Raw genomic sequence first — 27,705 nt, 5'->3', positions numbered from 1 at the left:
TGGAGGGGACATTGGCCAAGGCCCTCTGCTCAGTGGGCAGTCCAGGCCTTTACCCCAAGCCCCACAGGGTCCACTACTAGGAATTGCCAAGGTCATTTGAGGAGACCTTGCTACAGCCTAGGCGATGGCTCTGCTGTCCAGGTGGTGTGGAGGGTGGCAGGAATGTTTTCAGCCCACACCTACAATCCCCTCCTCCCCCTGGGTGTCCTACTTTCCTGAGCCACACGCAGCCTGTGTAAATACCCAGAACTGGGAGAGCCAGGCCCTCTGAAAGGTCAACCAACCATGCAGGCTTTTCCCAAAAGTCCTGGGATTGGGCCAATAACTGGGAGAGGTACTCGTTGGGGACAGGGAGGGGGCTGTCTAGCAGGCTGGGAGAGAGTGGGCCACCAGAGAGGGCAAGGTAGGTCCTGTAGATGCCAAGCCGGAAGCTTAGAGACTTTGGATTTAAGTTCCAGTCCTGCCCCTTACTGTCTGTATGGCCTTGAACAGGTGCCTTCATCTCTCTGGGCCTCATTTTCCTCCGGTGGGGCACAGACAACATTGGAGCTGAGGTAGAGTAGCGTGTGTAGACTGCAGGGTTGGCAGATCATGTATGTTGTCTGTGGATTTGGTGGGGCTGGTTCACATCCCAGCACTGCCACTGGGCAGGTATATCACTTACTTAATCTCAATGTCCCCATCTGCACAATGGGCATAATGATACCTGTCTCACAGAAGTGTGTACTTTGTCAGTGGGAGTCCTCTATTCCTTTCTCCCTGAACCATTTAATGAGCCTGTCCTTCCTGAATACCCAGTGGGCTTTTCCTGGGCTTGGCAGCCACGAAATGAGTAGCTGATATGGTGGTACCTGCTTCTGGGTATCAATCTGAAGCTAGAGGGACCAAGGAGAAATGTGAACCTCAGGAAAGGGCAGGAGATGAGGGCTGTTATCAGGCAGGGCTTCCTAGAGGAAGCTGGAATTTAGTGTTCAGGAAGATTTTGGGAAGGGGGTGGTGCAGGGAACAGTGTGGAGAGTGAATGCCTGGTGTGAGCAAAGCCCGGGCAAGAGGAGTAAGCGCCGAGTAGGGTGTGAACTCCTGAGAGTAGGCAGTGGGGGTGTGAGGCATGGAGTATGAGTGTGTTGGTGCAGTCAGAGCCCGGAGAGGTCCCAGCCTTGGAGCCCTGGTCGGGGTGGGGGACCAGGAGTTGGGAGTGGGACAGCTGTTCCCTGATGCAGGGCAGGGGGACAGCAAACATGCAGCCTGGATCCCAGCATAGAGGCCTGTGGGGGCGGGGGGTGCAACATAGGCTCAATATGCACAGCCAGGCCTCCCCATGCTGCGGGGCCTTGGGTGGGAGGTATGAAGACCTCATGCAAGGTCTGGGAGGAGGCTGGTGGTGGCTGCCCATACTGGCAGGATGGGCCCATGGGGACACTCTGGGTGGAGGTGGAGGTCAGCCTGAGAGCAGCCTCTAGCTAGGATTAAGGAACCAGGTGATCTGGCTTCTCAAGGGCCCAGAGACGAAGAGGTAGGAGGGGCCTGTGGTGGACTGACAGGTCAGGGAAAGTTATGCTTATCCAATACCCACTGTGCTAGGCCCTGAGTCAGACTTGCTCTGTACTCCTTGGCTTGCACAGCAGCTCAGAATGGCGTAGCACTTGGCCTTGTCCTAAGGAGTTGGAAATAAGAGAGGCTAATGACTCACCTGCCTCAGGTCATATTCCAAATCTGAACTCCAAACTTCTTGCTTTTTTAGGGACTCTTCAGGGCTGTGGTTTTTAGCAGTGATGACCTCCCAGATTTCCCTGGGTAGCTCAGAAGAGGGACACCCAAATATGCAGTCTTCTTTGTCTTCATCTGTCTTGGGGAGGCTCAGAGAGGTTGAGGGTGTGTCCCAATGCTACACAGCACTGGGGTCTGCAGTCCCTGGTTCTCCGGAAAGGAGGTGATGTGCTCCCTTCCTCCCCAGAGTGTGATGGTCCATGCCAGGCCTTACCCGATCTAAGGGCAGAGGGAGTCTTTCTAGCCACAAGTCTACTCATGTCTCAGCCACTGAGGGAGGCTTTGAAATCTCAGCCACAAATTAAAACCTATGAACACCTCGAAACAATGAAAAATTTCCCTAATAAAAGAGGAGGCACACTTAGGTATGTCCTAAGTAAATGGAGTGACTTCCGGGAGGGCACCCAGCTAGGAAAAGTGTGAGATGGATATTATAATGAATTGTTTGTTCAAAAGAGGAATAATTCTTAATTTGCACTGGCCATAAGCAGAAGGCACCTTGGCCCCCTGGCTGCCATGATCCCTCATTAGCTGGCCATGAGCAGAGTCTCTGGACCTTCTGGGATGACGTTCCAATCCCATAAGCCAATCTGAGTGGGAGTGAGTGGACCCCGAATCTTTCCTTAGAGCGCCCCCATGGCCTTTGAAGTTTTGCCACCTCTTCTGCCTGTTCCCTTGGCCAGCTGAGGCGGGGTGGTGGTGGGGGGTGTGGCGGAGTGGGATTCCTCTTTGCCTGTTATGTGGGCCACCTCTTTCTCTAGGACCTTGAGACTCAGGCCTGCCCATTCCTCAACCTCAGGACACCTGGGGAGTCTTTGCACAGACTCCCTCTCAGACTGCCTCAGTTTCCTTGTCCGGGGCTTGGCAGCCTTCTCCCTGGCTGCCTTACCTCAGGCAGTGAGTGGGGAGCAGTATTGTTCACACTGGCCTGTTCAGCTACCTAAAGTGTCTTTGTGTTCAACCTTGGGGAAGGGAAGGCTAAGACAGTTCGCACTTGGGAATGTAAAAGAAAACCACCACTAAGGTATAAAGAACGAGGGGAGGCCTCTCAGGTTCCACCTCTCACTCCCAGCTGGGGTGCGGCCAGCTTAGAGATAGCAGCACTGGTTTCTGAGTCAGACGAGTCTGAATTTGGGTCCTTGCTCCCTACGTTTCGATTGCGGAACCCAGGCAACTCCCACTATCTTTCTGGCTTTCCCATCTGTAAGAGATAGGGTTCTTTTTATCATCATTATCATCTCACATTTTTTTTTTTTTTTTGTATGCCTACAGCACCTGGTCTTCCTAGGTGGTCTCCCATCCAAGTACTAACCAGGCCCGACCCTGCTTAGTCCGAGAACAGAAGAGATCAGGCGTGTTCAGGGTGGCATGGCCGTAGTATCATCTCACATTTTTGAGAGCATGATCTCATTCATCCACACAACAGTCCTAGGAGGTGGGTCCTGTTACTATCCCCGTCACGCAGATGAGGAAACAGACTCAGAGAGGTTGAGCCACTGAGTGGCTGGGCCAGGATTGAGACCTATATTTCTGATGTAACTGCTCCATGAAGTTGTTTAGAGAAGAGGGCCCAGATCATAGGTGCTGTTCCAAAAGCCTTGTCCCATCTACTCCCTTTCCTTAGGTGAAGAGGTGATGAGGCCCTTCAGCTGGGGCAGGGGATACTGGGGACAAGGAGCCCTGCCCCACTTCTTACCACCTGCCTCCAGCTCAGAGTCAGCCTGTCTTTTTTTTATTCATTCATTCATGCATTCATTCACTCACTCACTTGTCGAGTGTTTATGGAACACCCACTAAGTGCCAGGTAGTGGGAATCCAGCCCTGCTCCTGCCCTCAGGCAGTTTCCATTCTTGTGGGAGCAACAGTGAGCCAAACTGCACATAATTTGTATAAGGTCAGACTGTGATGAATTTGGGAGGGAGATAAACAGGGTGATAAAATAGGGAGTGGCTGGGGTGGGCAAAGCAGCTTTGGAGGGGGAGGGGTCCAGGCAGACCTTTCTGAAGAGGTGACACTCAAGCTGAGACCTCAAGTCTGAACAGAACTGTCCTCAAGGTGGACTGAGGAGCAAGTAGGTGTGTAGGAGCTGGGTGTGTTTGAAGACTAGGAGGAAGACAACATGGCTAGTGGGTGGGGAATGAGGGAGAGAGGGAGGAGAGGGATTGGGAAATGAGGCCCTACTGGCCCTACTGGCCATACTAAGGACCAGTTTTTATTCAGAGCACGGTGGGAAGCTCTGGAGACATTAAATAGAAGAGTGATAGGATCTGATTTGTGCTTTTCAAACCCTGTTCTGGCCACCACAGGGAGAGAATAGATTTGAGTCTGCAGCAGGGAAAACAGGGAGCTTTGTGGGAGTGGGGTGCAGGTTCTGGAGGAGAGTGGTGGGGTCATGGATGGGTTGGCTGTGGGATGGTGAGAAATAGATGATGGAGAGATGCTGGAGATTGGTCTTGGGGTGGGAAGGCTGAGAGTTCAGGTTGGGGGAGGTCATTTTGGCCTCCGTGACAAGATTCATGGTGGCACCATTTTATGATATGGGAATCTGGGCCAGGAGAAAGGGTGGCAGTCCCTGTTTGGACTTGTTTGGGCTGAGGTGCCAAGGAGCCATCTAGTGGAACATTATTTCCTTGGCCAGTCAGGACTTCCTATGTGTCTATAGCTGCTCTCAAGAAGACTTTTCTCATCTGGTCACACTAGTTCCAAGGTCAAAGGCCCTGCCCTAACTTGTTGGATAATCTCATTGCCAAGTTCATTTTTCAGATGAGGAAATTGAGGGGCTCACCTTAGCCAGTCTTCCTCTGATCTCTAGCATCTTGAGGAGGGAGCAAGAACCAGAGCGATACTTGATAGGAAGGTGGCAGGAAAGCTACGGGAATCCAGGCTCTGTCTCATGCTGATGCCTGGCACGTGTGCATGCGCGTGTGCACGTGTGTATGTGTGTGAGAGAGAGAGAGGAAGAGAGAGGGAAAGAGCAGCGCCTGTGTGTGTGAGCTTGAGTGTGCCTTGGGCCCATTAACAAACAGAAAAATAAATTAACAAGTATTCAAACCACCAAATGTTCCTTCTGTTCTGTATAATAGAGCATGAGAACATGATTTTCCCCTGGAGCAAATTTCTACAGCTGAATCTGCTCGTCCAAAAACTGTTTGAAATTCTGGAATCTTTGTCAATTTCGGGTCCTTCCCTTTTTGCCTCCTGTCCCCAACCCCCAGGCTGCTTTATTCCACCTTCCCTGTGCCAGGCCTCAGAGGAGCCAGACTGTCACAGAGCAGGGGTCCTCATCCTGCAGATTGGGTGAGCCTGGAGGGCAGCAACTCAGGCCAGGGAGGCAGAGCATGAATGAAATGCCCAGAGCCAACAGAAAGGACCTGCAGCCTCCCATGTTACATGGTCAGTAACTTGCCTCCCTTGGGCAAGTTACTGACCCTTCTGGGCTTTAGTTTCCCCCTGGCAAAGTGGGGTTGGGGCTGATCATACCTGCCATCCCATGTGAATATGCCTTGGGGTGCACACAGTGCTGTGTGTGGACCACCTCCTTCTGAGGACTCCATGTGTAGAGAATGGTGTGCCCCCTGGATCCCCTCCACCCCTGCCCCAGGCCCTTCTGTGGAGCCTTCGGACTCAGGGACTCTTGCCCTGCCTTCGAAATCCTCTAGGGCACTTCTAATTTTCTTAAAGCAAATTAATTTTAATCTACTTTAATTAAACATGTCATTAAAAAATGTGTATTATAGACTTTCTCTCTCGCTCTGCATCTCCTGATCACTTCTGTCATTCAGAGCCCAGGTCAGGTCTCCACTTGGAGGCCTTTGCACGTTGACTCCTGGCTGGCTCAGGCCTGGCCATTGCCTTCTACGAAAGCAGAAGAGGAAAGCTGGAATCCGGTGTTCAGGAGCCATAAAATTCCTGCCTCCTACCTGTCTGAGGGGTTTAGCTGTACTTTTTGGAAGACTCAGAGTTCCATCAATGCTGCATCTACCTCTGTGCTCCTCATAGAGGATTCAAATCTCAGAGAAACTGCTGAGGCTTCATAGGCTGGGTGAAGGATGGGCCTTGGTTGGGGCCCACGGTGTGGTCACAGGTCCAGCCAGCCAAGATCTGGCCTGTCTTCTCCAGCTCTAGGACTGCCCAATACCTTGCCTCCTCCAGGAAGCCCTCCTTGACTTTGACATTTATCTTATAACAAAATCCCGTAGACTAGATGGCTTAATCAATAGCAGTTTGTTTTCACAGTTCTGGAGACTGGAAGTCTGAGATCAGGGTGCCAGTATGGTTAGGTTTTAGTGAGAACTCTCTTCCTGACTTGCAGATGGCTGCCTTCTCTCTGTGTGTTCACGTAATGGGGAGGGAAAAAGGGAGGGAGGGAGGGAGGGAGGGAGAGATGTTTTGGTATTTCTTATTACAAGGGCTCTAATCCTACCAGATTAGGGCTCTACCCTTATGACTTCATTTAACCTTAACTACTTCCTTCCATTACAGTCACATTGGGGGTTAGGGCTTCAACATATGGACTTTGGGGGACACAGTTTGGTTTATAGTGCCATCCTGCATGTCTGTCCCCTGGCTACATTGAAGCTACACAGTCTAGCATTTGTTGCAAATTGATGGCCTTAATTTTCCCCAGGTCTCCTCCCAGCAGAGTGCTGGGCATACTAGGGGCTCTAAAATGACACTGTGGCTTGAGCTGCTTCCTGGCTGAAGTCACAATTTCAGGAAGTTTCCAAGTCCTTCCCCTGGTATTTAGTGGGTGGGCTGCATACCCTAACCTCTTTCCACATCCAGGATGCCTGCCTGTTGGTCATCTGAGGTAGTGGGGCCTCCAGACACATACACCTGCCATGTCCTCCCCTTTGATGGCTCATCATTGCCCACAGAGAAAAGTTCAACCCCCTTGACCTGCTCTCTAAGGCCCTTGGAACTTAGCCCTTGCTCAACTCCTTTAGTCTCACTTCCTGCCCTTTCCATTGTCCCAATAACATGTCTTACTATTTTGTTTCCTGTTTTTGTACCTCTTTTCCTTCTGCCAAGTATGAAGCTGTTTTCTTATCTAGCCAGGGAGCTCCTACTTATTCTGCAAAGCCTTTCTCAGCATAGCCTTTCTCAGGTCCCTGAGCTGAATTGGTCCCTCCCTTCTTTGAACTTTAGTGGCACTCTGGGCTTCCCTGCCACGGTGCTTAACACTCTGGATGGTCCTTGTCAGGGGCTGTGTCTGGTTCACTGCTGGGTCCTAGTATCTCCTCAGTGCCTGGCTCCATAATTGTCTATGGAGTGAATGAACCGTTAACTATTTATTGAGCACCTACTAGTCCAGGCACAGTTTTTGGACTTGGGAGGCTGTCATCATGGAGCTTACATTCTAGTAGAGGAGACAGACTTAAACAAGATGCATAAGCAAAATACATATTGTGTGAGATAGTGATAATGTCGAGGAGAAAAAGATAAAGCAGGGAAAGGAAACATTGGCGAGGGGGTGCCTCACTGAGAAAGTAACTTTTAGGTAAAGACCTGAAGATAGTGAGGGAGCCACATGGATACCTGGGGTGAGCATTCAAGGCCGAAGGAACAGGGCCCCCAGGTGGGAGCATGCCTGGCTGATATGAGGAACAAGGAGGCCAGTGTGGCCAGAGAAGGAGAGGAAGGGAGGAGGGGGTGGAAATTGATGTCAGTATACAAATGGGGCCAGAACATCCAGACCTTTGTGAAGACTTTGGCTTTTGCTCTGAGTTAGACCTGAGTTACTGCAGAGCTTTGACAGAGTGACATCTGTGACTTGGGTTTTACGGATCCCTCGGCTGTAGTGTTGAGGACACTGAGAAGCAGGGACCGAAGTTGCAAGCCCAGGAGGAGGCTGTTGCTATACTCTGGAAGAGAGGGTGGTGGCTTGGACCAGGGGCGGGACTGTGGGAGTGGTGAGAAGTGGTTAGATTCTGGATAGATTTTGAAGGTTAAACCAACAAGACATGCTATGCCAATTGTGGATCCACTGTGATCATGAAAGAAAGAGGAGGTCAGAGTTGATCCCATGGTTTTTGGCAGCAAGGCTGATGGGGGTTCCACCACCTGAAATGGGGAAGCCAGCAAGGTCAGGCTTAGAGTAAAATGAGGCACTCAGCTATGAACACGTGAAGTTTGACGTTCATAGGAGAGCTATTAACTAAGAGGTGTATTGAGTAGGTAGTTGGTGACTGCAGGAGACTGACAGATGGCTCCCAAATAGGCCCATGTCCTAACCCCTGAAACCTATGAGGGTTACGTCACATGGAAAAAGTCTTTGCAGTTGTGGTTAAATCAAGGACCTTGAAATGGGGTGATTGTTCTGGGTGGGCCCCAAATGCAATTACTGGTTTCTTTATAAGGGGGAGGCAGAGGGAGATTTGATTAGAGAGGAGAAGGTGATTTAACCCTACAGGCAGTGATTAGAGTGATGGGGCCATAAGTCAATGAATGCTGGCAGTCACCACAAGCTGGAAAAGTCAAGGAAGGCATTCTCGCTTACAGCCTCCAGAAGGAGCCAGCCCTGCTTACACCTTGATTTTGGCCTAGTAAAACCAATTTCAGAGTTCTGGCCTCCAGAACAGTGAGAGAATAAATTTTTGTTGTTTTAAGTCACCAAGTTTGTGGCAATTTGTTACAGTAGCCATAGGAAACTAATACAATTGTAACAGGCCTGGTAAGAGAGTGAGTGAAGCACCCTCCGTGTCCTGGGGCCATGGTGGGAGGGAGTGTGTGCCTTCCTGTGTGATGCGAGGTCAGAATGCCCACAATGACAGGATTGAACCTACACCGTGATGATAGCAATGACAATAATAGCAATACCCCTTATGCCACCTGTCTGGCACTTGATGGTGACTAAATCTTGAATGTTTACTCCTTATGATTCCCCTGTGATTAAGACTGTGGATCGGGAAGGCTGGTGTGAGCACCTACAGTGTCAGGTCCAACACCTGGGCTTTTCTCCTTTAGTGTTAGCTCAGTGACAAGGGTCATCTCTGTAGCGTGGGCTCAAGGAAAGAGCTGAGTCTTCTAATGCATCACCTGGTCAGGCTAGAAGGCTGCTGTTGTTCAGAGCTGGGTTCCAGGGCCAGCCTGCCTGGCTCTGAATCTCGGCTCCTCCACTTATAAGCTGTGTGGCCCTGGCTATGCCTCAGTGTCCCATCTTTATTAGTAGTGCTGGCCTCATGGAGTCATCATGAGGTTTAATTTATTACATGTAAACATGTAAAATGCTTCCAACATATCACCTCTTAACCCTCAGGCCTTGGGGGGCCAGGACTGTGGTGGAAGAAGCTTCGTAGTCCACGGTTCTGGGTTTGAATCCTAGCTCCACCATAGACCAGATGTGCCATCTTAGAGGCTCACTTTTCTCTTCTTAACACTAGCTTCCTGCTGGAATGATGGGAGGACTTGGTGGCTGGTATATAAAGGGTCTGTAATGTTGGGCCTCCGAATTGAGGGCTCAGTCAGGGTCAGCTCCCTTCTCTCCTTCCCGCCAAAGCCATGAGAGAGTGATCCATTCCCCAACTGGCCTCTCCTGTGGGCAGATTGTGTCTTAGAGCTTGCAGGACAGTAGTGAGTGTAATGGCGAAGGATGGGCTGGGGACTCTCCAGTGGCCCTGGGCATGCCAGGGAAGGTGGCCAGGGCAGCTGGAGTGAACCCTTAATGCACATTAACATTGCTGTGGCAACACATTTGTGGTTTTGTCGGCCTCGGCAGTGGCAGTATGTTCAGGCCCGTTGGAATCTGCAGGGAAGACGTGGTGATATTTACAGTCCAAATCTCTGTCCTCATAAAGGGAGGTATGAGTAGGGGTTGGGGTGGGGGAGGGCTGGACTTTTTGATAATGTCATAAATGAGTCTGTCTCCCTAGAAACAGTGGCGGTGATGACAGCCACAGGCTGACAGATGTGCATGACATAATATGGGCCCATGGTGGCGGTGGTGAGGACATTGGGAGAGATAGATAGGCTGTAACTCAACAAGCCTGGGGCTCAGGGACAGCTGGTTGTGCTAATGAGGGCATGGTTGGGATGCTGATGGAGGGATGGGGTCTTGGAACTGGGCATCTGGGGAACAGTGGGGTATCTGCTCTCCGGGGCTGAGTATGCTGGGCCCACACTGACAGAGGCTCTGGGGCCAGGGCTTTCTTTACAAAGTTGTCTTATTTCAGAGAGTGGGAGGAACTAGCCTTTTGCCCCTCAGCCAGCCTGGGCCCCACCCAGGTCCACAGCAACACTAACAGGAAGTGGAAGGCAAGGAGGGACTAGGACCTACAGCCTAGAAAATGGCAGGCCCAGGAGCTGCACTAGCTCCAGAAATCTCTGAGGGACCAGAACCCTTCCCCAAACGCTGGCTCGCAATGGGTGCCAACTACCCTGGGGCAGAGTCAAATCCAGGAAGGGGGATCCCAATTAGAGCTACAGATGGACAGGCTGCTTTGATGGTGAGGTTGCTGTCATCAGAAGTATGCAAGTAGGGGCTTGATGGCTATGGCCAAGGAGACTGGAAAGGGAATTCCTGATGGAGAGAGGGGAGAGTTTGGGCCTGAGACGCTGCCCTCCTGAGCTCTAGGAGATAAGACCGACCACGACATGAACACTTGGCCTGCGGCCCTGTTTCTCTCACAACATATATTGCCCCTGATCCCCAGGTCCAGGAGACCCGGGTTGTATTGCCAGCTTGGCCCCGATTTCTGTGTGACTTTAGGTGGAGCCCTTGGCTTCTCTGAGGCAGGAACAAGGAGCACTGAGGCTGTGGGTGGGTTACTGATTTGGAGGAACCTTAGGGCCTGATACCAGATGCCAACTCCAGCCCCTTACCCACTTTCCTCTGCAGACAGTTGGACCCAGGTAAAGGGGAGGCCAGAAATCCAGGAGCACCCATTGATGATCTCTGTGACCAGGGTCAGGGCTCAGCCTGGGGTCAGGAAGCTTCTTTTCATCTATTGCTGTTAAATGGCAATCAGCCCGGTGACCTATTGGCTTTCTACTGTCATTACTGATATCTCTGGCCCGAACCCGGTAGGCAAGTGGACTGTGTGTATAGTGGGCACTCTGTGCTCCGGTGCAGGCACACAGGGTTGTATGTGTGAGCATACGTGTGTGGATGTGAATGTGTGCATTGAGTGTTAGGAGTTGGAGGAAGACTCCTATAGTATGGCCCACAATCTCTGGTGTCCAGGGGTGTGCGGGTGGAATTGGGTGGGGGCTCGTCCTTGATTCTGAGACAGAATTTAAACTAGAAGCTTCTTGAGAGACAACAGGCCCTGGATGAGGTGAGCAAGGGGCTAGAAGGCTTGACTGAAGACAGAGTGGCATTGGGCAGGGGATAGAAACCTGTTAGGCGTGGTCAGTGCCAGATCAGCATTTCATGTGACTGAAGGCCCATACTCACCTGCTCACTTGAGGAGCCAAGGTAACTTTCTGAGAACTCCTCCCTGCACACTCTCACCAACCTCTAGATTGGCCTCTGTGGCCTCCAGCTTCCTTCACGCATTCTTCCCAGAGAGAGCATGTGCCAGCCTGCAGTCTGCAGAGGGTCGGCATGGCAGGGACCAGAGTGTGAGCCTCCTGCCTTGGGAGCAGCTAAGGAGGGTGGCAGGTGGGGTGTGGCTCACCAATGAGACTCTTGTAAATTGCTGCTCTGGTGGGTGGAGTTTAGGTGGGTGCCCTCCTGGAACTCATGACTCAGTGACTCCTTCGGTGTTTGGAGGTGTGCGATTGAGGAGGGGGATTATTTCTGAGGGCTGGTAGGAGCCTGAGGGGTGCTGTTTGGCTTTAAGGGGAGCCAGGGGGCTGAGACCCCTTAGATGGCAGGACAGGTGAGGGCCTTTGTTAATGTCTCACTTACCAGCTTTCGCTTAGCTTCACTGTGGTTGGCCTCCTCATCTGTAAAGAGCATGGAGAGAGACAAGATTAAGTTAGTCAGTTCAGTCAATCCTTGTACATAGTAGGTGCTCATTAAATGTTGGCCATCATTGTTATAATATCAGAATTGAAAGTGCTCAGAGCTCCAGGCAATCCCCTTCCGCCACCAGCCTGCCCCTCCTAGGGACAGAATATCTAGGGCCCCACTAGTCCTTAGCAGTCACACAGGCAGCTCCATAGCTCATATGTGGAGAGTGAGGCCTCAAGGGAGAGCACAACTCTAGGGACCTGGACTCTGAGAGCAAATGTCTGTAACCCAGGGGAGGCTGAGTGGGTGGAAGATTGGGGGGTGGTAGAAGGGAGTGACTGGAGCCTACTCCCTGGCCTCCAACCCCCAGAGCCAAGGTGGGTTCCTACTGATTATGGCCATAAGGAACCATGCTGAGGCACTCTCCCCAGTCTATCCCAGACAGATTATTACAGTGATTTTGGCTTCTGGGTGGCAGCTGGAGTGTGAGGGTAATTTTTGGGCTTTTTTACTGTCTACAGGGATTTTTAAACGTACCCATTCTTGCTTTATTTGGAGAAGGAAAAAAATGTGTTAATGGACCTTTTTCTGCAGCTGAGAAGGACAATTTATGATAGAGGTGACAAACTTCATTTTAGTGAGAGGCAAATCTCACTTTATTTTAAACTACAGATGTCCCCCCTTCCTAACACACACGTAGTCTGTGGGTTTTGAGCGTTGAAAGTGGAAACCAAAGTGTCAGGTTGGGGAGGCCCTGGGGGCAGGCCTGCTGCTCAGGGAGGCCTAGGCAGAGTTCCCCACTCAGCTGCACTGTTTCGCTTGCTCACACACATCCCCTCCTTTTAGAGGAGTGCTAATGGCCTTCATTTATGGATGAGGACACGGAGGTAGAGAAAAGTTAAAAGTTTGACCCAAACTGCTCTGGAATTTTAGGGGTTGGTGGGTGACATTTGAACCTAGGGTATCTGATACCAAACTCCAAGCTCTCACTACATCTTGCTGCCTAACCCATGGGGTGTGGGAGTCCAGGTCATTCCAAGGGATAGCAGGTTAGAGAAGGCTGGCAGGATCTCCTAGTCACCAACCAGTTGTGGCCCCAGAGCACCTTTGGTCACACTGACCCAGGAGGAGGCCTGAGGGTTTCTCTTTGCACATGGAGGATGCTGTTTGAGTGGCATTCATTGTAGGCCTGGAGGTGAGGTCCACAGTGGAGGGGGGTGTTCTCCCTCTCCAGTGGCCTCTGAATCGGAGAGTGACCACTTTGAGAATTCTAACACCAGACCCGGAGCCTGGCTGGAGGGGGATGATCTAGTCCACAGAATAGAGAGAAACTCAAGGCCAGAGAGGGCAGGTGGCCTGTCTAATAATACCCCACAGCTTTTTAGGACCAGACCTGAGATGGGAGCAGGACCTGTGCACAGGATGCTGAGCTGAGCCCAGAATTATCCTTCCCAAGTTATAGCATCTGTGGGATGGGCCCAATAGCACCTTGTTCACATGCAGGCAGAAGGCTGGCAGTGGCTTCTGGGGTCCCTGTCTCCAGCCTCCTGGCCCAGCTTCGGGGCCTTGAGGCCAAGCCCCTGTCTCTCTTCAAGGATTTCCACGAACATTGGGAACTATCCAAGTCTGCAGAGCTTGGAGGTCTGGGAGGGAAGGACCAGGGTGGGTGCTTCCTTTCTGCTCTCTGAGGACTCTGTGGGGATCCTAGGAGTGAGAAATCATGGCTCTCAGACCCTCGATTTTCTAGACCAGAGGAATCTATTGCCGACCCCACCCTACTGTTCCCTCCCTAGCCTGGGACAATGTGAAGCATAAGGACGTGCAGGCTGTGGGCTCAGGGCATAGCTGCTGCAGACAGTGCACTGGAGTCAGACCCCAGCCTGCCTCTTATCACTGCACCTCGGACAGATTCCTGTTCCCTATAAGAAAAGTGGGTTAAACCCACTTCCTGCTGGGCCGGTGGGGTGTGAATCCCATGCTGTATAATGCCGCACATGTAGTCGATGCCCAGAAGTGGTGGCAGATAACAGAATTCCCAGAATCACAGGCTTTTAGAATCACAGACCTTTGAAGGTCCAGGGTCCTTGAATGTTGGAAGGAACCTTCTGAGCGCCTGGCCCAAACACCCACTCCAGACGGGTTTGCTCCTCCGCCAGGGCTGTGATACTTTCATCTCACCTCTGTTTGGGCTCGTCCTCTCTCTGACCTGTCTCACCCACTCAGGTGCCTGCCACTGAAGAGGTGTTGTATCAGGGTGGTGGATTGGGGTTAAGCTTTCTGGGTGACTTGAGCCCAGAGGATGGTTGAAGGTCATCATTTGAAGGCCTGAAGATGGAGACCAGCTGACTCCTTTGGGACCCACCCCCCTGAATGGCCTAGGCAGGGGTGGAGGGTGACAGGCGTCTGGGTACCCTCTGTGGTCTAGGATGCAGCCTGTCAGGCCAGCCTGGGAGCTTCAGCCTCCTGTATCCCTGGCCCTGAATGGCTAAGCCCCACCTTGGCCAGTCCAAGGCTCAGGAAGGGCCTGCTGACTCTGCCAAGTTAAGGAGGATAAATCGTTCCTAGGGAGGGGCCTCTGGGTCTGGAGTCAGGCTTGGGTCTGAACCTACCCTTCCTAGTATGTGACCTGGGCAAGCCCCTTAGCCTTTCAGAGCCTCACTTTCTAAACCATCTATAAATGGCAGCAATGATTTGATCCTCCAGGCAGTGGTGAGACACTTAGTAGGTTCTTTTCCTGGAGGGAAAGCACTGGTTTTGGGAAGAGGCCACATGAGGTTCCCAACTCTAGCTCAGAGCATCATAGGTTATTTGCCCCAAGTCATATGCCCCCCCCCCCATCTTGGGGACCCTCATCTCAAGTAGCCCTTGCAAAGAACCCAGCTCCCCAGGCCAGCATATTTGACCCTAGATCCCAGCCCTACCACCTACCACAGTATGACTGCAAGCAAGTCACTAAGCCTTGCCGGGCCTCAGTTTCCCCATCCGGAAAATGGGGCAGATCAGGGTTTCAGAATTAAACAAGTGTACATAAGGCAGTCTTCTATGAGGTACCTGGCAGGTAGGAGGTGCTGGGTGATGGTGGCTATTTCAGGCCCTTCCTGACCCCTTTTCCCAGGGACTGTTTCTGCTCATGGAGTGGAGTCGGGGTGGGGCACAAGGCAAATGGATGACAGCTGTCCAGAACTGTCAGGTATGGGTTGCTGTCCATTAGGGGTGGATGGGGGGCTGAGGAGCTGGCTCTCTTCCCTCATTTTTTTCTCTGTGTCAATCCCCCTGCCTCCATCCTTGGCTCTAGTTGGCTTTGACATTGCCTAGCTCAACTTGGGGTATAGCAGGGTTTGGGGGAGAGTCCTCCCATGAGAATCTTTTCCCTTTGCTCCCTTGCTGACCCTGGCCATTCTATTGGTGAACAGATCTACCAGAGTACCCACTGTGTGCTACAGGGAGTAAAGAGAGAGGCTCAAGTCATGGGGGAGACAGAGAGGTCACGGAAGGCTGCTTGAAAGAGCAGCCTCAGGAGGAGGCTTGAAGTGGGTTGCCTGGGTAGGAGAAGGGGGGCCCTTTGGGTAGGTGGCCCGGCAAGAGCAAAGGCCTAGAGGTGGGAATGGGCCATGTGGTTTCCTTCCTGTTCATGAGCTCTTGGCAGAATCCCACTCACCCCAAGGCTGGGCTTCAGCGTGGTCCCTCTGGAAGTGTTTGCTGACTTTGTGGCAGCTGGCGGGGGCTTCCCTCTCTGGACTCCTCCCTGTTGTGGACAGCATCCTCTGTTCCAGCCAGGATGGCACTAGTGGTCAGTAGCTCTTTGTTTAGCTCTGTGGCCCTGAGCCTGGCCTGGGGTCTGGCCGCAGCTGGGACTACATGCCAGGGCTCATAAATTGTCCCATCTTGAGCAGGAAGGCTCAAATGAAAGCAGGGTTTATGAAGGAAGGAAAGGGCAGGAAGGCACCTGCAATGGTGGGGCTGTAGCAGACAGAGAAATCCGTGGTGGAGGGACCCTGCGCCTACACCCTGTGGCCTTACCCTCCTGCCAATGGCTGCTGCACCTCATCTAACCTGAGTGAGCAATGAATTGAGGGTGTAGATCACCCTGGCAAGGTGGGCATCAGTGTCCATTAAAAGGTTGGGCCATGAATTTCTCCGGCTGTGCTCTGACAAGCCTGGCCCCAGAGGTGCGATAGGTGGGGAGCAAAGGAGGGGAGGACAGGACAGTCTTAAGAGACACAATACGCTCCCCATTCCTACCACATGTTCCTTTCCTCCCTTCTCCAAGCCTGGATGCCCTTGTCCTTACCAGAGTCCCAGCCCACCCCTCAGTGTCTCTGTGATGAAATCAGAGTTCTGCTTCCACAGACCCGGCTCCCTTCCCTCAGGACTCTCTCTACAATTTGTATTTATTATTTTATTTGCGTAACGTTCAGTTGCCATGTTCACAGCCCTGACCCCAGTGCCCAGGACAGGAAGGCCCTCAGGAAGCCCCAGACTAGGGAGAACAGGAGGAAGAAGAAGCAGCTGAATGCTTCCCTGTCTGTGGAAGGGGATCTGCTTCTGCCCCTTTTAGGGAGGGGAGAGGGCCCAGGTGTTGGAATCCTTCAGGCGTGGAGGCAGACACCTGCCTGGAGGCTGGGGTGCTGGTGGATGGGGGTGCACAGGACGAGGAACACTTACAGGTTAGGGCAGAGCAGGGGGTGTTTAGGGCAGAGGTGGCTACACAGGGGCAGGGGTGGGTGGGCACTGGTGTTGCTTTGTCACAAACCCTTCAATCCTCTTTTCTTCCCTGGGCCATTTGCCACTCCTCTGGAGAAAACTTTCAACTCTTTTTATGGATTGTTTACTTCCTACTTTGAGATAACTGGCTTATATGTCTGCTCCTTGATTTTCCTGTTTCAGGCATTACCTAGTGACTTTTACTATAGAAGCTGAGGATTTAGCTCCAACATCCCCTTCCCCCCTACAGTCCCTTCACCACATTTTTAGTTGGCTGAACCTTCCAGCTGAGCCAGGTAGCATACTCTGATTACTTTTCTTGACAGCTCTGTTTTCCCTGAAGTTAGTAATTGTCGTTTTCAAGTGTGGGGAAGCGGGTGGGGGACCTTAGTGTTTTATTTTTAAATGCTTATCACTAATTCAATTCCCAACTCTTCCTCAGCTGAGTAAATCTCCTCTAGACATAGGTAAACACATAAAGTCCTGTATCATTTTCATCTGGAAGAAATCTTTTCCTGAGCCTTCTGACCTGCTCAGTTCCGGTTTATTTAGAGGCTCACCTCCATTACTGGATACCCTCTGTGACGGCTCTCTTCACCTCCTCAGCTGAGGCTTCCCTGTGGCTTATCTGCCTAGTCTACTTCACTGGGGAGCCCTGATGGCAGAGCCTCCTGGAGCTGACTGGAAGGCTGGTGTTGAAACCTCAGATGCATCATACAAACTTTCACCTACTCCTTCAGTTTTCAGTGTGGTCCCCAACCTCCATCTGGCCTGGTGTCTCCCAGACAGCTTGATCCTCCCAAGAGAAAACCCCCACAGAACTGGAGTCTTCTCTGGGCAGAGCTGGGGATGGAAGCTCCTGGGGGTCTACCTGCTTCTTATACAGCCTTCCAACCAGTCCTTCATTCCTATGTCCAGGGCTGCCTGGTGCTACCAGGTACTGAGCCTTTGGTGGGTTATGCCAGGTAGCAGGACCAGACTTGGGACTCTGCCTTTTCAGCTCTGCCAAATCAATTACCGCTCACTCGCCTGCTTTCCAACTTTCGAAATGATGTTGCTGTTTCCTTTTCCTCCATTCTTTGTCCGTAAGGATTTATGTAAAAATAATAATAATAATAATAATAATAATAATAAAAATAAACAAAATCCTTTATTGTTGTAATGGGGTTTTGGAAGAGTGAAGGTAAATGCACATGTTCAGTCTGTGGCAGTTAGTTTGTCCATCCCGCAGTGGCTCCATTCTCCTGCTGGTGGACACTTGCAGTGTTTCCCCTCTCACGCTTACAAACAAGGCTGCTGCCAGCATTGGTGGTGGTGGGAGTGGGGAGTTCTCTTGGTGTGGAATCATGGTGGCTGGGCAGAGGTCCCTGACCCTTGGGCCACAGACTAGTACCAGTCTGTGGCCTGTTAGGAACTGGGCTGCATAGCTGGAGGCGAGTGGCAGGCAGCGAGCGAAGCTTCATCTGTATTTGCGGCCGCTCCCCAGTGCTAGCATCACCACATCAACTCCACCTCAGATCATGAAGCATTAGATTCTCATAGGAGCATCAATCCTTGGTCCCAAAACGGTTGGGGATCACTGTGGTAGGGTACATGCATCTTCAGCTTTCTAGGGTAAATTGTTTCCTAAAATGCTTGTGGCAAGTTCCACTTCCACCAGCAATGTAGGAGAGGTCCTGTTGCCCCACAGCCCCAACAACCCTTTGCACAGTAACTTTTTAGATATCTACTAACTCAATGGGCACAGAGTTGTATCTCAAAGTTTTACTTGGTATTTCCAGGAACTCTGCTGCTCCGAGCCAAGTCTTGTCATGTATTTGTGGCTCTTTAGGTTTTCTCATCTGCCAGTTGCCTATTCTTAATATTTGCCTTTTACAAAAAGTGGATGATTTGTCCTTTTCTTATTGGTTTGCAGAATTCTTTATATAGGCTTGAAACATTTTTTTTTTTGTCAGCTGTATATGCTGCAGGTATATTTTTCTAGTTTGTCTATGGCTTCTCTTTTTCCTTTGTGATGTCTTTTGTTGCACGGATGACTTAAATTATAACAAAGTCAAATTTCTCACCTTTATGACTAATGCTTTTTTATAGTTTGTTGGGAATGAGCATTTTTAAGCTCTTGATGGATCTATCTATCTAATTTATTGTCACTGAGAAAAGTTGTCCTGATTTGCCCTTGGAATGGGCAGAGAGTTGACAGGCATCCCAAGTGCACACATGGTGGGCTTGCTGCAAGTGGGAGCAGGGATCAAGGAGTCAGGCAATTAATGTAGACAGTGTTCAAGGCTTCCAACTGCTTTTGAGGGAAATGTTCTTGATCTTGGACACCACAGTAAGAGTCCACTTTCTTTCTTCTCCTTTGGGGAATGGAGGCCTCCCGCTTTGGCCCATCACAGGTGACTGATTCCAGCTCAGCTCCTGCAGTAGCCTCTGGATTGGGAGTTGAGGAGGCCCCTGGGAGGTAGTTAATTAGCGTCCAGGGGAAGTGAGAAGGAGCAGCCACCCTTCCCCTTTCCACACGTGTTGTTGCTAGCAGTGGAGTGTTTGTGTCTCCAAAAGCTCACTGCCTGAGAAGTGGGAGGGGCTTCAGGGTCACAGAGTAGCGGTTCTGCTGCTGACCAGCTCTGGGATCTCCTGCAGCGTCTTGACCTCTCTGAGCCTCTCTCTTTCAGGACAAGATGGGAATGTTGCTAACCCTGCCCTCAGGGAGCTGGGCGGGCTGAGTGAGATGATGCAGGTAAAAGCACCTGAACCTGAAAAGATTTCCTCAAATGGAAGGTCCATTCCCTGTGGGGGAGGAGGCATGAGCACTTAGGAACAAGTGGAGGAGTGGCAGTGCAGGTAGACACTCAGGGTTGGTCAGTGGGAGATGGGAAAAGCCTGGGGTGGTGGGGGGCTGGGATCATTGACCTTTGCTTTTTGTAAAAAGTAGTTTTTGAGAAACGTGACTTTGGCTCAGTGAGTGGGCAGAGGGAAGAGGGAAAGAATGAACTGTCCAATCTCAGGCTGGAGAGGGGGCAAGTAGATGGGGCTGGAGGATGGGCTGGGTGTGGCAGGGTGAGGATTATCCAGCTTCTCCAGCCTCTGCTGATCTTTGGCACTCTGCCCTACCCCCTCCTCACACCTCACCCTGCCTTCGACCTCCCACCTTGCTAGGCCTGAGGGGTTAATTTGCTGCCTGAGCGAGGCTGGTGTGGCTGTATGCAAATCCATACACTTTCATAAACTGCTTAATTAGGCGAATGTTAATGAGACGTTAATTACTGTTGTGCCCGCAGATCCCACGGAAACGGAGATTATGTTTCTCTTCAAACATCCCGTCTTAATTATAACTTGTGCTTAATTTTGCAGCTTTTGCCAACCAGGCAAGGACGGGGTGGGTGGGTCTGCCTGCCTGGCTGGTGGAGGGCGGGTGGGCACCTCTGTTTCTGAGCATTTCTTCCATGCCTCCTCACCTTTAATCCTCCATTTATTTTTATAGACATCTGTTAAGCACCTACTATGTACCAGGCAGAATCCTGAAGCTGGTACTGGGGTGACAGAACAGTGAGACTCAGTCTGTTTCTGAGGGCGCTTCCAGAGCCATGGGCAGGTAGCATTGTGACTAGGTGTTATAATGGAGGTCTCCCTCTCTAGTCTTGTTTTCCCAGCCTCCAGTTCAGACCTCCTGGCCGCGAAGCATAGGAAGCGGGGAGGCAGAGGACCTTGGGCAGGACTGGCTTTTCTCAGGGACTAGTTCACTCCATCTGTATTCTGAAGGCCTGGTCAGAATATTGATGTAGGCTTGTGGGGAGTAGGGTCCTGACCCAGAAAGGGAAATGGTCAGAGTAGGCTTCCTGGAGGAACCTTACCTAAGGCCTGCTCCTCTGAAGCTATAAGATAGTATCTTGCCCTTGCCCTTGGATCTTGAACATAAGATGTGCTTGGTGCGTGCCATGGCCTTGCATTCAGACCTGCCCAACACAGGCAGGGTCCTAAAAGACTGGCCTATACTCACTGTCCTCCTGTCACTGCCCTCTACCCACCCCTCAGCCTAATCTGCCTTTACTCAGCAAGGGCCACCCAGTGCCACCTCAGCCCTCTCCTTTTCCTCTTCCACCCCCAGGTACCAGGAAACTTCTGGATGTTCTGGCCACAGCCAAGCCTGCCCAGGTGACTTCAGGGCCGGATCAAGTTCTAGGGCTCAAAAGACTGAAGAGGGTGTAAAGCCCCATTTTACAGATGAAGGACGTGGGGCCAAAGAGGGTCAGGGTCTGGCCTGGGCTCACACAGTCAGAAATTAGTAGCATAGGCTAGAATTGGGTCTCAGGTAGCCTGTGGGCCTTTTCTTGGGGGAACAAGATAAATGGAAGTAGAGGCCTACTCCCTGAATACTATACAGCTAGACCTTACGCCATCACTCATGTCTACTTTATAGAGGGGAAAACTGTGGCTTAAAGAGGCCATATGCCAGGGGTGGAAGCCCTAAGGGCTGAGCATGTAACAGGCCCTCAGTGAATTCCTTTGGGTCATCTCTTCTGACGCTACTCCCTTGGGGGCAGTTCTTGGGCATATGGGCCACAGGCAGCAAGTGAGGGGACTTGGCTCCATGCCTCTGAGGCCAGGAAACTGCCTAGGCACCCCAAGCCCTTGTTGCCCTTCCTTCTGAGAACTCCTGTTGGAATCTCTCCTTCCAGCACATATTTATGGTGGGAGATTATTTACCTGGAACGTGCTATACCTGACCTGGGCCAGAAAAAATGGTATTTCTATAGTCTAGACATTGTGGAAAGAGCAAAGTCATAATAGATAAAAGCTTTTTGCTCATTATGTCTATTTACACAATTACAACTCAACCTATTAAACTGGTTATTATGTCCTCAAATATGGTAACAGAGAATGTCCACCCCAGCTCCTGCACTATCGGCATGACTGCTAGGGTAGCCTTTGATCATTTGTAGTTCTGTGTTTGGGTTGGGCTGCTTTGGCCTTGTCCTTCACAGTTAGGTAGTGGATCCCAGCACTGTCCCACCCCATGCACTGGAGCAAATGTTTGGTTTAATAGAATGGTGTGAACTAAAAATAGATACTTGTTAGTAACAACAATAAAATAAAGCCTTTTACAATATATTCTGTGGTTTGTATGTTCCTGGATTGTATTCTTGTTTCGGACTGAGCTGTGAGTCCTGTTCCTCACCCATCCCCACTCCCCCCTTTCCTCCTGTGCTCCGTTTTCACCAGCCCAAGGCAGGCACAAGGGGCTGGATATAGATTTATAGATTTGAGACCTCAGCACTGGAGGCTCAGGGGTCTCCAGCTGAAATAAGTGCCCCGGGGACCAGTCTTGGAATGAGAACGTGTGACGCAGGCTGGGTGGGAACTGTAGGAAACTGGAAGGCTACCATCAGCCCCAGCTGCTTGTTGTCACGTGAAAATGCAGGCTCTGTGTGGACAGGGCAGATTTTTCCAATAGAAGCTGGAAATCCAGATTTATATGTGATTTCTAAAAGTTGGCAACTGATTCTTATCTTTTAAAAACTATTTAGCACATGAAACAAAGCATTCTGTTGCCTAATTTGCAACCCTTGGGTATGGTCCAATCCCTACTTTAACAGATAGGCAAAGAGGCCCAGTGGGGGCCAGGGTCAATGGGTCGGCCCAGGACACCCTCTGTGGCTGGCTCACTTCCTTCCTTGACCCTCTCCATATACAGTCTGGTCTGTTCACTGTTCTCCCACCCAGCCCCAGCAGCACCTTCCGCCCCCACAGTGGAGGGAGCCAGTGTGCTTGAGTGACAGTACGAAGCAGGCTGCTACCGGGAAACAGGTGTGAGTCACCACCAAGCTCCCTTTTGAGGAGGAAAAACACTGCTTCCTTAGAATTGTCACCCAGGCTTGCTCGGGGTGGGAGGGGGCCTCTGAGACTTGGCAGTTGTTTTCTGGATCGTGGCCACACACCAGGCCTCACTGGGGATGGGCATCAGCTTGCACCAGGTGAGCAGCGGCATCCTGGTTATGGGGTGTGACTCGGATGCCACGCTCCCTGAAGATGTAGCCAGGGGAGAGGGTTTGTTCAGTTATGACTTAAAAAAATAACATGGGAACTTTTTAATAAAATGGCTGTGTTACCAATTAAGGTGTTTAAATAGGGACATTCAATTAGAGTGAGATTTAGGGATGTAGACGCCTCCACATAAGCTGGCACCTTTTCCCCCTGTTGCCAGTTCCAAGTTCTCTAGTGGGATCTCCTGTTCTAGCCGGATGTGAGATGAAAGCTTATCCCAGCTTCCCTACACCTCTGAAATTAGGGGAGGGACATCGAGGGATGCTTGTTGAGCACCTACTGTGTGCCAGGCACTGGGCTTGGTGTTTCCATACATAGCCTCATTTAATATTTACAGCTACTGTGTGAAGTTGGGGTAATTGTCTCCATTTTTTCAGGTGAGGAAACAGGGCTGAGTCCGCTCCGCCAGTGGGGGTTTAGCAACCCCCTCAGGTTCCTGTCCATCCTCCCAGCTGCCTTGCAGTCTTCGATCTGGGCAGGGCCCTTCCAGTCTATACCTTGCCTCAACCTCACTCTCAGGCCCAAGGGTGCTAGCGGCTCCTGGGGGCTTGCAACCCTAGATCAGAGGCCCGTGAAGGGAAGGGAGCTGTGGGAAAGGCAGAGTGTGTGAGCGTGTGCATGTGTGTGGGTGTTTCATTTACACAGGTCACATGTTCATCCTGGAGTGCCTGCTACTTATTTGCTTGCCCTGTGTCATGTGCTTTTCAGGACTTCAGAGAATTTTATTTCTTATGATTTTATTTCTTACTGATGTAGGCTAGGGTAGTTTGGTTTCAGCTTGTACCAAAGAGAAATCTTCCTGCCATGGTCAGGGCCTCATGGGCTCCCCATGGGCTGGGCAGAGCATACCCCACCCTGGGACACCTCAGGCAGATGGGCCTGGGTGGAGGTTAGTAGTGGGGAGCCTCAGGTCAGACCAGCCTCATCAGGGTATTCCCTGCCTGACACCTGGCCATCCCTAATGAAAGTCATCCTGGCATAGCCTGAGTATTTTTTGTGTGTGTGTGTGCCATTGTGGTACCAGGGGCTTTTCATGGATGGTGGCCCCATTTGATCCTCCCAAGAGCCCTATGGGGTAGGTACTTACATAACCGTATTTCAGATGAGGAAACTAAGGCACAGAGAGGATAAGCAACCTGCCAAGGCCACAGAGTAAGTGGAAAAGCAGGGATCCGAGTCCAGATATCTAGTCCCAGAGGCTGTGCTTTTAAAGAGCTTGAGGTTTGGCTGCTCCCTGGCCTGAACTTACACCTTGCCTCCTCTGTGAAGCACACCCTGACTTCCCAGCCTGCTCTGAACTCCCCTAGGTGTAGCTGTCTCTCCCTCACAGGTGGTTGCCTTGGCTATTCCTGGGCGGGGGTGGGAGGTGGGGTGGGGTGTGTGTGTGGGGGGGGTGGTCTCTCTGCAGCAGGGCCCAGGCCTGCTTCTCCTCTATCTCCCCAGAACATGTGGATGGAGCATAGAGGTAAGGAGATACCCAGAAGAGGACAGAGGAACCCAGCTCTGGAAGCTGACAGGGACTTGGGCATTGTCTATTTTGCTCAAACCTCTGTTCTATAGACAAAAGAATGGAGGCTAGAGATGAGAGGGGCTTATCATGGGTGCAGTTGGTTGCAAAGCAGGACTCTGCCTCCTAGTCCTTTCTTCTGCACCCATTTGTTGCATTGAAAGACCTGAAGAAAACCTAGCCGAGATCCCTTTTCCTGTTTATTGTCTCTGACCCTCAAACCAAGCAGACTTGTACATTTTCAACTTCCCTTCCATCCTTCGCCTCCCTGCCATTAAAAAAAAATTGAGAGTCAAGGGGAAAAGTGAGCCATTGACTTAGATGTTTAAATTAGCCTCACTTTGAGGAAAGCTGAGTGTCAGGATAAATATATTCCTACAGCGTCATATATCTTTTCCTGAGTGGGAAGTTGGTGAATAAATGAATGTTCTTCTCTTATTATTCTGGGCTGACACAGCCAGGGAAGGAGAGGTGGTCCGTGGTGATTAATGGGCAAGTCTTGGCTGTCGAGCTGGAGGTTGGGCTCCTGACCAGGGGCCCAGTGCCCTAGGGCCTGAGGCAGTGGTGGGGGCTGAGCCCAAGTTCTGGGCAATTCTAGCCAGCCCTTGCTCATAGGAGACCCATGGCTGCCTTACTTCTCCTATTCATTCTTCTGTCTGTCTCTTAGGGCAGCCTACCACCCCTTGCGGCCCCTCTTTACTGTCTCTACCCTCTCTGTCCTCTCTGTGGCTCAGGGTACATTGAGCACTCTGTGTTCTTGGGAGAATAGAAGACCTCCCTAAAGATATCCTGCATGAAAACACTGTGAGACCCTAATACCTATTTGGTATCTTTATATCAAAAGCACCTTGATGTGGTCTTCACAGTGTCCCCATGACTGATGAGGACACTGAGGCACAAAGATGGAAAGTGAACCCCATAAGGCCTGTGGGGGTCCAGCCTCGACCTATGTGGTACTCCCACATCACCTCAGTTTTTGTCTTGCTCACTGAACCCCTCTCTGCTGGTGTCAACCCCCATGTATTGTCATTGCCTGACCAGCTCAGCCTGGGGGAGTGGGATGGGTAACCAAACCTGGAAAGGAGCCCCACCATCCCTCAAGAGTGGTTCACAACCATTCTTGTTTGGGGCGCTTGACCTTCCTGTTTTGTCAGACCAGAGTCAGGACCCCTAGAAGGACTGCCCAAGAAGACCCTTTTCAAGGATGTAGTCTCAGACATCCAACCAAAAGGATTCCTGGGAACCAGGGAGACCTCCTGGAAGAGGTGACCCCGACACCTTGGGGGAGGAAGATGGAGGGTGGCTTGGCCAAGGAAGGAACCTGCAAGGCCCTGAGCACCCAACCTTGACCCAGGATGGTGGGACTCCTCCCCAGGCTTGGGTTCCTACCCCACTTCCCCAGGCCATAGGGGCTCTTGTATGGGTGGGAAGAGAGCAGAGGTGGGGGGCATTCCCCAAGGCTGACCTCCGTGGTATCCCTGAGGGCTGTGTGTGTGTGCATGATGAGTGTGTGTGGGCAGTGGAGTGCTGGGTGTGCGTGCACACATGTGGAAGTATCCAGTGCTCTCCCTATAGGGGAAACTGTAGGTGGGAATGGGGGAGTTCAGGGTCATTCCTTTAAAGTGGCACTTTTGCAGCTGTCTTTTAAGTTAGTGTTTTGAGATAAGTGTTCTTAAGAATGTGGAGGAAATATGTAGAAGGTATAGAGGAAAGCCAGATGGTTAGGTGCCCAGATAGAGGGAAATGGTCATGTGTTCACTGCCTGACCAACCAGGATGCTGACCCTGGGCCACCACCTCGACTTAGCCTTCCCTGCATGGTGTTCGTGTGTTGATGTGTGGTTGTCATTATCTGTCAGAGTATGTATTATGTAACTGTGTGTATGTCACTATGTATGTCGTATAATTATATATGCCAGAATGCATGCATGACTATGTTGTCTTGTGTTAGTGCAGTATGTGTGTGTGACTGTTTTTGTGAGTTTGGGTATCAAAGTTTCTGAGCCCCTTGGGCTCATGTTTCTAATGGACCCCAGTGAGACTGAGCTCCATAATGGTGCATGTGTATGGGCATTGTCATCTCTGTAAGGAAATCTCTATGCAGAGATCAGAACCTTTCAGGGAAGAAAGCGAGCTCAATTGGGCAGGGTCTAGCCTTGGGCCTTGCCCTGGCCCTTTTGCTTGTATATGGATTTGCATACTCTTTGTAGTGGAGACTCTGCCTCCTCTGTTTGCGCTGGGAACCCTCCTACCAGGCTTTGCTTGGCTTCACTGTGGAGAGAGAATGAGGAGGAGACCTGGTCCTCGCCCTGGAGGAGCTCCTAGTCACACCTGCTAGACAGGATAAGGAATTTGGGAGCAGTAAATTATTAAAACACATTGGGACAATCAGAGAAGGCTTCCTGGAGGAGACAGGGAGGGAGCAGGCCTTAGCAGATTTGTATTTAGCTTTGCAGAGAGGAGGAAGGAGGGCATTCTAGGTGGAGGAAACAAGGGCAAATGCTTGGCATTGGGAAGGAGGCAGGGGGAGGAGATAGGGAGGAAGCCAGCCAGCTGGGCACAAGGTACTTACAAAGGAGAAGAGCTAGAGAAGTGGGCAGCAACATGTCTGGTACATAGAAGATGCTCAGTAAATATTTGTGACGTGAAACCAGGGGTCCAATTATAGAGTTTTCTATGTGACCTCGGGGAAGGAGTTAAATGGAAAGTGTTACCACAGCATAGTTAATGATAACAGCCCCATTTGTCAAGCACCTGCAGTGTAGGCAGCATTGTTAGCTAAGGGTATTACTGTTAGCTAAGGGTATTAGCCAAAGGGGACTACTATTTCATTTTCCAAATGAGGAAATAAGGCTCAGCGAGGTAGTGACTTCCTCAAGGTGACAGCACAAATAAAGGGTGGTACTAGGATTCGATTCTAGGTCGGACTTCAAAGCCTGTTTTTCCCAACACCCCGTGCCTCAGTTTCCCCGTATGTATTGTGAAGGTCTGGAGGAGATTAGTCTAGATTTGGTCCCTCTCTGTGAGTTTGGGGAGTGCCTTGCTTTGGAGCAGGAGCCTGCTGACTTCAGAGTTCGCTCTTAGCCCTGATTCTGAGCCTGGTTTTCAAGGACCATTTCCTTCCCTGTCATGTCCCTCAGGCCTCTGGCACCAGGGCATATGGGACTAGGCCTAGGGTGGGTAATAGGGGCAGGCCTGAGAGACCTTTGGAGGAGGGGCATCTCCATGCTTCTGAGCACCCAAGAATGGTCTTATTGGGGTCCTGGCCCAGAGGGAAATTTTGTGTATATATATATGTGTGTGTGTGTGTGTGTGTGTGTGTGTGTGTGGCCTTCTGGTCCCCTCTTCTACAGTCCTGGCTGGCAGAGGGAGAAATGACACCCTTCTTGTGTACAGCCCTTGCCAGGTCTGAATGCTTCCCACTCATACTGCCTGTCTTGAACTTCACAACCACCTTGGGAGCTAGAGACCACAGGCCCCTTTTTACAGGTGAATAAACTGTTTCGTGTAAGCTTGTGAGTTTCCCAAGGTTCCCAATGACTGAGGGAAGAGTTGGGGCTAGGCTATCTCTTTGAACCTGACTATCCTCAGTCTGGCCCTCTAATAGGGGCACAGAGAGGGAGGTCCTAACTTCTGAGGGGGCAGCATCAGGCAGGGTCTGGAGCCAGAGGTGCCTCTGTGCAGGCTTTTCCTCTTCAGAGCTTCTCCCCCAGGATTCCCAACAGGTGCCCATGCTGGACCTGCCACCCTTTGAGTACATTGGAGCCAGCTCTGCTACACTGGGCAGGGCA

General features: G+C 51.2%; 1 protein-coding gene and 1 pseudogene across 2 annotated transcripts in view; one reads left to right on the top strand and one right to left on the bottom strand.

Moving 5' to 3' along the window:
- The window catches only part of LINGO1 (leucine rich repeat and Ig domain containing 1), a 189,932-nt gene that overhangs the window by 28,755 nt on the left and 133,472 nt on the right, over positions 1 to 27,705 (top strand). The gene's annotated exons all lie outside the window — the stretch shown is intronic.
- LOC118601443 lies at positions 3,031 to 3,147 on the bottom strand (annotated as a pseudogene).

Source organism: Rousettus aegyptiacus, unplaced genomic scaffold, assembly GCF_014176215.1.
Source record: "Rousettus aegyptiacus isolate mRouAeg1 unplaced genomic scaffold, mRouAeg1.p scaffold_m13_p_3, whole genome shotgun sequence".
Classification (NCBI taxonomy): domain Eukaryota; kingdom Metazoa; phylum Chordata; class Mammalia; order Chiroptera; family Pteropodidae; genus Rousettus; species Rousettus aegyptiacus.
The sequence above is the reverse complement of the archived record's forward strand: the minus strand, read 5'-3'. Positions and strand labels throughout refer to the sequence as shown.